General features: G+C 30.5%; 1 protein-coding gene across 1 annotated transcript in view; it reads right to left on the bottom strand.

Annotated features, from left to right (window-relative positions):
• LOC145296133 (uncharacterized) overlaps positions 1–10,000 on the bottom strand; it is a 1,188,759-nt gene that overhangs the window by 529,040 nt on the left and 649,719 nt on the right. The window lies entirely within an intron of this gene.

The following is a 10,000-nucleotide window of genomic DNA, read 5'->3' as shown; positions in this document are numbered from 1 at the left end:
GCTAAAAGTGGCTGAGTTGCAAAAAGGTTTATTTTGAAAAGTATTATTTGATTCGGTCGGTATGTTCTCGTCATTTGTTTATTTTTTAAATAATTTTGTGATATACTGTGTTTTCAGATCCTTCAATATATCTTATATGCGAAAATGTTATGTTGCAACCATTTTGTTATTGATCTTTTCGGTTTATTGTTTTGATTTTTTTTTTTCGATTTATTTTTTTATATATTTTTTCGACTTATTTTACGATCTATTTTTCGATTTATTTTTCCAATTAATTTTTTTCTATTTATTTTTCAATCTATTTTTAAATTTATTTTGTCAATTTATTTTTACAAATAATTTATTCGACTTATGTTTCTATTTATTTTTTCGATGTTTTTTTTTCAATTTATTTTTTCTGATTTATTTTTTCAATTTATTTTTCTAATTTATGTTTGGATATATTCTTTCGTTTTATTTGTCTTCGACTTATTTTTTCAATCTATTTTTCGATTTCTTTCTCCAATTAATTTTTTGTCGACTAACATTTTTATCAATTTTCTGGTATTTTTTCGATGTGTTTTTCGAATAATCTATTCGATTTATTTATCGATTATTTTTTCATATTTATCTTTACGATTATCTTTTCGATTTGTTTTTCTGATTTATTTTTTCGATTTGTTTTTTCTGATTTATTTTCTCGATTTGTTTTTTCTGATTTATTTTTTCGATTGGTTTTTCTGATTTATTTTTTCGATTGGTTTTTCTGATTTATTTTTTCGATTGGTTTTTCTGATTTATTTTTTCGATTGGTTTTTCTGATTTATTTTTCAGTTCATTTTATTTAGTTAGTTTTTCCGATTCATATTTTTATATTAAGTAAAGTTTGTTTATTATCTGATCATTAATATATAGTGGCAATGCTTATTCGGAAATTTTATGGATAAGAATTTTAAAAAATTGTTATTTGTAATATATTGACTATTGACATTCAATTGCAAATAGCATGGTAGCTATACGGTTAATGACACAAAAATATGACCAGTTCGTACCAAGTTCGAATCTTGTACTTTCCCTCAGAAACAATTACACTTAGGATGTTGGTATATATATATATATATATATATATATATATATATATATATATATATATATATATATATATATATATATATATATATACATAATTCATCTTTGATTCACTTTTGAAAAGATGAAATCACCCAATTGTCGAAGACAAGATTCAATATATATATATATATATATATATATATATATATGTATATATATATATATATATATATATATATATATATATATATATATATATATATATATATATATATAGGGTGTCGCAAAAGAAGCTGAATTGATAAAATGTAAGATAGAACAATAGAAGCATCAAACTAGGGAAAAAAGATTTCAGGACATCTAGATTAACTCTACTAAAGTCATCATGAGTTTCGTTATACTATCAAGGAGTTGATATTTATCATAGAGTAGTGCTTTCAGTTGAATTTAAATTTACAATTTGTCAGCTTCTCTTGAAACACGCTGTATATATAAGAGTGTTACTATGATCATTTTTAATTTTTTATATTGGTCGATCGTCGAAAACAAGATACAACCAGAAATCATGCAAGGTCTGCGGAGTTCTATAATTATATATATATATATATATATATATATATATATATATATATATATATATATATATATATCGGCAATAATAAAGCAAACAATAGAATCATCTGATTCCCAACAAATGAGGAAATGAAGTTACCGTAAAATTTCATCACTATGTTGTAAGATATTTACGGTGTGAGACTCTAAGAAAGCAAGCCCTGCCATAGCTGTACATCAGAAACAGAAATCTGAGATTGAATTTCTGAGTCGAGTCCTTTGAGAATGCTGGTGACTACGTAGGTGAATAAATTCTGGAAAACAAAAGGTTGCTTGTTGTAATAGATCTACTCACATCTTCGTAACTCTTATTAGAGTCTCACACAATCAATATCCGCAAGACAGAGGTGAAACTTTGAGCGTATGAATGCATGAGTTTACTTATTATAACAAAGGAAAAGGAGACGTTACTTTTAGAACGCCCCTCGTATAATCGAAAGTTCCAATTCTCTTGTCATAATTTAGAAGTTCTACGTTCCTTGTTTTGCGTTGGCATCAGCATTAACGATATTTGATAAACAGCGCAAAACTCAACGATAAAAATGTGTAGGGATTTTACTGCGTGGCCGAAAACGGTCAATAAATAAGCAATCGGCATTTCCCCCGTTTAAGGAATATCCTTATTTATGAGTGACATATTTTGGCACGGAACGCGTTTCCTAATAGCATATTTCGTACACGCTTCCATTTGATACGCAATTGCAACACGAGAAGAATCCTTCTGGATAGATTTCAATAACGCTAGTAAAAAGAAAACTCTCGAGATACGTGGATCAAAAAGAATAAAATATCTTTCAACTTAGACTCATAGTTTCGTTTGCATATTTATATGAGTCCATGAGTTATAAAAAAGGGGACTGTCTGCCAGTCATTTTTATAAGGGTTCCATCGATAATCGCGTAGATTGCATGGATGTGCCATACATTAGCAGAGGAATTGAAAAGAAGGGCATCAGATACACTGTTAATTTTAACGGTAATCTCCAGCAATTGCTCTCCCAAAACAAAGATGGCGGAAATGGATAGTGTTGATGTAAATACGGAACGAGTGTCGCTAAGCATGAAACGAAATACGATACCATGTAAAAGTAATTTTATTTCAAAAAATTATTTAATTAAAACATTTCTTGTGCTAAAATTTAGACAAATTTTTTTGAATATAATCTTGTGGAGATATTTTATTTTAATACAAAATAAAAACAACAAATTATTTAAAGAAATGTAAAAAAAAAAGTTTATTAATTTTTTTTGTTTTAGGATTACACAAGTGTTAAAAATAAAATAATTTTTGGAAATAAAATATTTTTATATTGTTTCGAATTTCGCTTCAGGCTTAGCGACTTCCGCTCGAATTTATATCAAATGTACGCATTTAATTGTCTTTGTTTTTGGAAGCGCAATTGTTGGCGATCGCTCTTTTAACAACCATGTTCAGATAATCGAGGTTTAGTTGAAATAATACAAGTTACAGTAAGGGTGGACTATCTGCAAGACAAAGGTAATATTTTCTTTTCAATCCTGTAGTGATCTTTTTCAGGAAGATTTATTTCATCTATATATATACATAATTACTTCACACACACGCACACACACATACACAAACACACACACACATATATATTTGTAGACATCAATCGTGTTTTGTTGTACACAACTTATCAATGCCGCTAGATTAGCACCTCTCCCATATATATATATATATATATATATATATATATATATATATATATATAAAATAAAATAAAATCCGATCCTGCATTTTGCTAATTCCTACCCTCTGATGAGAAGGAAAGTATTTCTTCGAAACTCCGCCGATTAAGGACTATCCACTTATCTAGTGTTTCCTTTTCAGATTAAATATGTTTTTAACTCATTGCAAAGTGTTTTTTTAGCATGCATTATTAACTGTTTGCTCGTATATATATATAATATATTTTTAGTCATCGACATACAGACCTGTTTCGTTGTTTCTCGTAGAGGGCTCAAACGTTTGTTTGTAAACAAACCGCGAGCTTCGCATTTTTCAGCTAAATTAAGTAGCGAGTAAGATAATTTACGATAGTGCTCTACCCAAGAGGGGGGCTTTATAAAATATATTTTTAGTCATCGACATACAGACCTGTTTCGTTGTTTCACAACTCATCAGTGGCGCTAGACTAACACCTATCCCAAGCCGAGGATCGAACCTGGAACCGTCGTGATGACAGTCGGCAGTTCTAACCCCCTGACTACGGAATCGGTGGCCGAAATTAATCTGTCCGAATGTCTATTTAAATAAACATCCGTCCGCCACTCGTAGAGGGCTCAAACGTTTGTTTGTAAACAAACCGCGAGCTTCGCATTTTTCAGCTAAATTAAGTAGCGAGTAAGATAATTTACGATAGTGCTCTACCCAAGAGGGGGGCTTTATAAAATATATTTTTAGTCATCGACATACATATATATATATATATATTATATATATAGATATATAACTACTTCATTTAATCACATAAATTAATATACGAAAGTATAAATTTATGCGTAGCCTTTAAGTATTTACTTCAACAGTGTTCAATACGTAGGTAGAGCTAGGTAGTAAGTTATAAAATAAATATGGCGATTAAGCTACACAGAATATTCCGCCATATTTCGGCATATATATTTTATAACTTTATATATATATATATATATATATATATATATATATATATATATATATATATATATATATATAGCTGAAGAGTCCTAGAGTGGATGAAACGCGGAATATTCAGTGTAGCTTAATCGCCATATATATTTTATAACTTTATATATATATATATATATATATATATATATATATATATATATATATATATATATATAAACTTTTTGTATTTAACATGTGTTGTATTTCTTGGGAACTTGGACGGAATTTCGAACGAACCCCTTTATTTACTTTACAGGAGTGGGATGCTCTAGTTCCGTCAGCTATATCTTGACAGTGGTCCTAAATAATTCACAATTGTATTTTTCGGTTGCCCAAAAGTAAAATTCAACCTCCAGCCTTCAGGAGAATATCAGTGTTTCAATTGATTTTTCCAAATACTCAATTCTTGCCGTGGGCGACTGAAAAAGGAATTGTTTATCAAGAGGACCACTCAACAAGTACTTCAAAAACAAGTACTAAGTAAATACTTCTAAAATCCCCAGTCTTGATCATCGCTTTTAATTGCAAGCTTTGAAGTTGTTGCCGACTTCAGTTAACTTAAATTAAACGCCTACAAGAGATCATACAATCCGTGTATTGTCGCACCTTTCGCCACCAAGAAAGTTCAGTGCACGTAGTCCTATTTCGAACAGAGGGGGCACCTGATGCAGGTGCAGGGAACGGTATGGGTCTGATTACTTAATGCCAGCCGACAACCAGCAGAAAACTCAACAATAAATAACAGGTTCCCTGTTCTTCTTCTTCTTCTTCTTCTTCTTCTTTTTCTTCTTCTTCTTCTTCTTCTTCTTCTTCTTCTTCTTCTTCTTCTTACTCCATTTGCCCACTTCCTGGCTGCAACCCAATCGTTATGCCAAAATGATTTCTCCCCTTACGCGTAACTCTGCGGGTTGCAAAGCTTCTACGTGGAGAACAGGAAAATATTTATTTCCCTTACGCGACCACCACTAGCTAAAGGCCTTTCCCCACCCCCGACATTTGCATCTATATCGAGGACTTTTGGTACTGTTTTTGAAGTATGTGCAATATACACAAAACATCATTAAAGGAATACATGCAAGTAAATACTAAGTTCTAAAAATTCAACGCTACCCGGTGTTGCCCGGGATCATATAATACTGAATTGAACATGATAAATAGTGCTAAGTTTTAACTCTTTCCCCTAGAAAAGAAATTCTTATGTGAGGATTAAATAAATAAAATTCAGGAAGCTAACAGAGCCTTAATAAAAGCACCAAATATAATTAAGGGTACGAGTAAATCTAAGTGTCTGCCAACCCACATTCTTTATAGGGAAATGGATTGGTTAATAAACGATAAATTAATGTTGGATTTAGCCTCTTTCAATTTGAACGGCAAATGCTGATTTTTATGGACTGTATTAGTATATGATCACATTAAAAACTGGGTTTACTTATTGATGACATAAAATGATACAAATGACCATTTGATCCCTAAAGAATACATTCTTTTGTCTAAATTTTAAGATATTATTTACCCGGGGTTTCGCTGATTTACAGAATATCTAATTTATAGGAGTGGCTTGTGTATTTTGGAAGTTTTAATTGAATATACAAACGCACAAACGTACAGCCAACTCTTCTTCATGTAAGAGATGAATGCGGTGCACTTGATAATTGGTTCCTTGTTTCACAAAAGTTTTTAATCTTTTTAAATAATACTTATGAGAATAACACGATTGTAAGTCTACTCTCTGAGGAAATAAAGACAAGGATTATGAAAGAAATTCAATTCGTTATGCAAGGTTTATACAAAAGAGCTTTATTCCTCTTTTTTCCGGCCATGCCTGACTTCTCGACTCCTCTGTGACGTCACCCACGTGTCTCTAACGTGAAGACTGTCTGCCTTCCTTACTAACCTGATCATCGGTCTCCGCACACTTTTTTCTAAACTTTTTCCTTTTTTCTTGCCCTGACTTCATCTCGCACGCGGCCCGATCATTGTCATACACCTGCCATAGTGTTACATCCAGCTATGCAACGACAAGTGGTGTGAACTAAGAACTGAATCTCTAACATATAAGAATTTAAATTCGCGATCAAATATTAATTGGTGTACTGTGTTAATTCCACACACGAAAACAGATTTCAAGAAACACGGACAATTTTAAATTTAACACTTTTACAATGAAAACGTTTACTTTTATACAACTTTTACTTTAAGAAACTGAACCTAAAGGTACATCGTTTTCGGCAGAAAAGCCGAAGACATTTATGTTATGCATGCATCTTGCAGTGTTTTTTCATAGGTTTTCTATTGAATGCCTCCGATAAGTATCGCAAAGCAACAATCAAAAGTCCGATTAAAGAATAGAAATATCCGATTTTGACCAAAGATAACACGCTTATACAGCCTAACATCGTAAATATATTTCAGAAGTTTTTAACACTGAACAAGCAGAATCGCCCGGTGAATAAAATTAACAGAAGGGATTATATATATATATATATATTTATATATATATATATATATATATATATATATATATATATATATATATATATGACAGGGGCGTGGTCTTAATCGATATTGTTGTTTAGAGCACAACTGAACCCTGCTACTTTATTTTTGCATACTAAACTTTAAGTACAGTCATTATATAAAAGTAAGTTTTTAAATAAACTTTGCATATTGAAAAAAATATTGTATAAAATCAACAGTAGGTTCTCTACAGTGCAATGTAGAAACGAATGTATTGTAGGACTAAGTAACTACGGAATGGTATGTGAAGCTTTCTCTTGGTGCACCGCGATGGGTTCCCGACTAGAGGAGGCACCTGCTCGATTAGATTGAAAAATGATGATTTAACCGATTCCGATTACAATAAAAGTATAGGAGGTTGGAATATTCGTTGATCACTATTCAATCCCGGAAAACACCTGGTCTCCCTGCTAGTAAACAAGATAATTACAATATTGAAAAGGGTTCACTAATTTTACGTAGTCTTCAGGGACAACTCATTCCATATACAATGACATAAGTATGGGACACATATTATTTCCTATTATAAATCTAGTTCATATACGCTAGTTTACCTGATATTTAGTAAGTAATACCTTATAAAGTTGCTTTAGTGGTATAAATTTAAAAAACATGATTGATTATTATACTGTAGCCAATATATACCAAGGCTCATCGCGGCACTGCGAGAACGTAAAATACGCTTAGATATGATATTTTAATTCGTGCAAATTTCATATTTATATTCGTGCTTATTTCGTATTTATTATTATAAACTTAATATTCTAATGATTATTATATTGTACCCAATATATAGCAGAGATTTCAAAAGTATATATGTGTGTAAGTAAGTGACAATTACAAGACCAGAAGTATATATTTATATGGCATGCATATTATTTTATTGTTTGTATTGTACGGCTTACGCGTGTTACTTTGAATGGCGTAGACTGGCCAAACAACTCGTCAGAGACCCATAGAAATCCAGAAAAATCCAGCTTTTCAAGGACCAATGGTGGAATAAAAACTAAAGTGCTTTTAAGGTAATAAGAGTGACATATATATATATATATATATATATATATATATATATATATATATATATATATAAGTGAATGTGTCTGTGTGTGACTGTGTCTGTGTGTGTCTGTGTACATTTCCCTACGCAATAACTCTGTCAATTTTAAGCCTACAGATTCGAAATTTGATATACAGGGTACTGAGATTTGGGAAAATCGAAGTGATTTTTTTCGGACAGAAATTTTGCGATTTAGGGGTCAAAGTTCAACGATTTGACCTTTGTGAACTCTACCAAACTCTTCCTACAATTTTGGGTCTAAACACGTGAAATTTTAGATATAGGTTCCTTGGACATGGATCTAACTTAATAACTATATTTAAGCCCTAAACAATAACATTTAAGGGGTCATAATAGAGGTCAATTTAAAAAAAAAAATTGACCTTTTTTTTTGCTCAGCATACACCTCAAAACACCCGGACAACGCCGGGCACCCATGCTAGTATATATATATATATATATATATATATATATATATATATATATATATATATATGATGTATGTATATTTGTTTATATATATATATATATATATATATATATATATATATATTTATATATATATATATATATATATGCATATATATATCTGTGTATAGTGCCTATGTATATGTGTGTGGGGGTGGGATTATAGGGTAACCTTGTAAACTAGTGAATGCATAATACGTATTTCGAAATATATATTTCAAATAAATAACTTGAGTGCCATCAGCTAGAATCGAATCCACGAGATTAAGCGATCCAGCCCGTGTCGTTACCGTTTGAGCTATCATATGGATGAAATGAAATAGATAAGAAAACGTTCAATTTTAATCGACTAAAATGTACGAGTGTATATTTACGCATGCATAAAAGAGCATTTAAATTCGACTTAAGGTTGCCAAGGTCAATTGTTTACAGTTTTGACTCGATAACACCTTTTTTACCGGCTTAAAGCCAAGTCGAATTTGTTTCTACATGTCTAAATACTTTATAAATAAAGTTTCATGTCTGTAGGTAAAATAAAAAGAGAGGAGTTTGACAGAGATAATTACACACACACAAAGAGAAAGTCACACACACACACATATATATATATATATATATATATATATGTGTGTGTGTGTGTGTGTGTGTGTGTTTGTAGATAGAGCGAGAGAAGGATGTGTGCATCTGTAAGAACGGTATATCCCAAATTTTGTACAATTATGCACAATGCAGAAAATATGCATAAAAAGAACGGAGTGTAATAGTAAACTGAAACGAAACACCAACTGTGAAATCATGCAAAACAATTAGTTGATTAAAGAAGTCCGTTATTCAAAGGAATATGCGAATTAGTTAATCTATATGAAGTTCGTTTTAATAAATTTTACATAAAAAGAGGGACTCTTGATATAAAGTGGATCTTTATATATAACCTATTTACACAGATGATAAAATAAATATCCCCTTTCAATTAACTTACCTTGTATTCTCCCCAGGAGTTTAATCACAAACATTCTCCACAAATATTAAACCCACCATGACAGATATACCTACCTGCATTATATAATTAAAACTATACTCCTCCTATATCACAGAGATCAATGTAACCTTCGTTCGACGTCGCATTCCTATTTTGTTAGCTTAGATGAGAAGCATTAGGCTTCGCAATGCCATGGTATAAAGAGTTCTTATTTACCCAACACGCCATAAACGATGTATATGATGTATACCCTTATTGAACAAAACAATATATATATATATATATATATATATATATATATATATATATATATATAGAGAGAGAGAGAGAGAGAGAGAGAGAGAGAGAGAGAAATAAAAAGGAAAAACCCGTATTTTTATTTCTCTATTTCGTCGGAATACTATTTTCAGTATTTTCATATATATATATATATATATATATATATATATATATATATATATATATATATATATATATATATATATATATATATATTAGTATATTAGTATATTAGTATATAGTTTTATATCGTCATTTTCTTTCTTTATTGATTTCTATATATATAAGAAATCTCGAAATAAAGATAAAACGTTGATGAACACATAACGTCGTTTGTTCCATTTTTATTTCTTCACTCTCTCTCT

The sequence above is a fragment of the Euprymna scolopes genome, chromosome 16 (genome assembly GCF_053919585.1).
Source record: "Euprymna scolopes isolate OS-2025 chromosome 16, ASM5391958v1, whole genome shotgun sequence".
NCBI classification, from domain to species: domain Eukaryota; kingdom Metazoa; phylum Mollusca; class Cephalopoda; order Sepiida; family Sepiolidae; genus Euprymna; species Euprymna scolopes.
The sequence above is the reverse complement of the archived record's forward strand: the minus strand, read 5'-3'. Positions and strand labels throughout refer to the sequence as shown.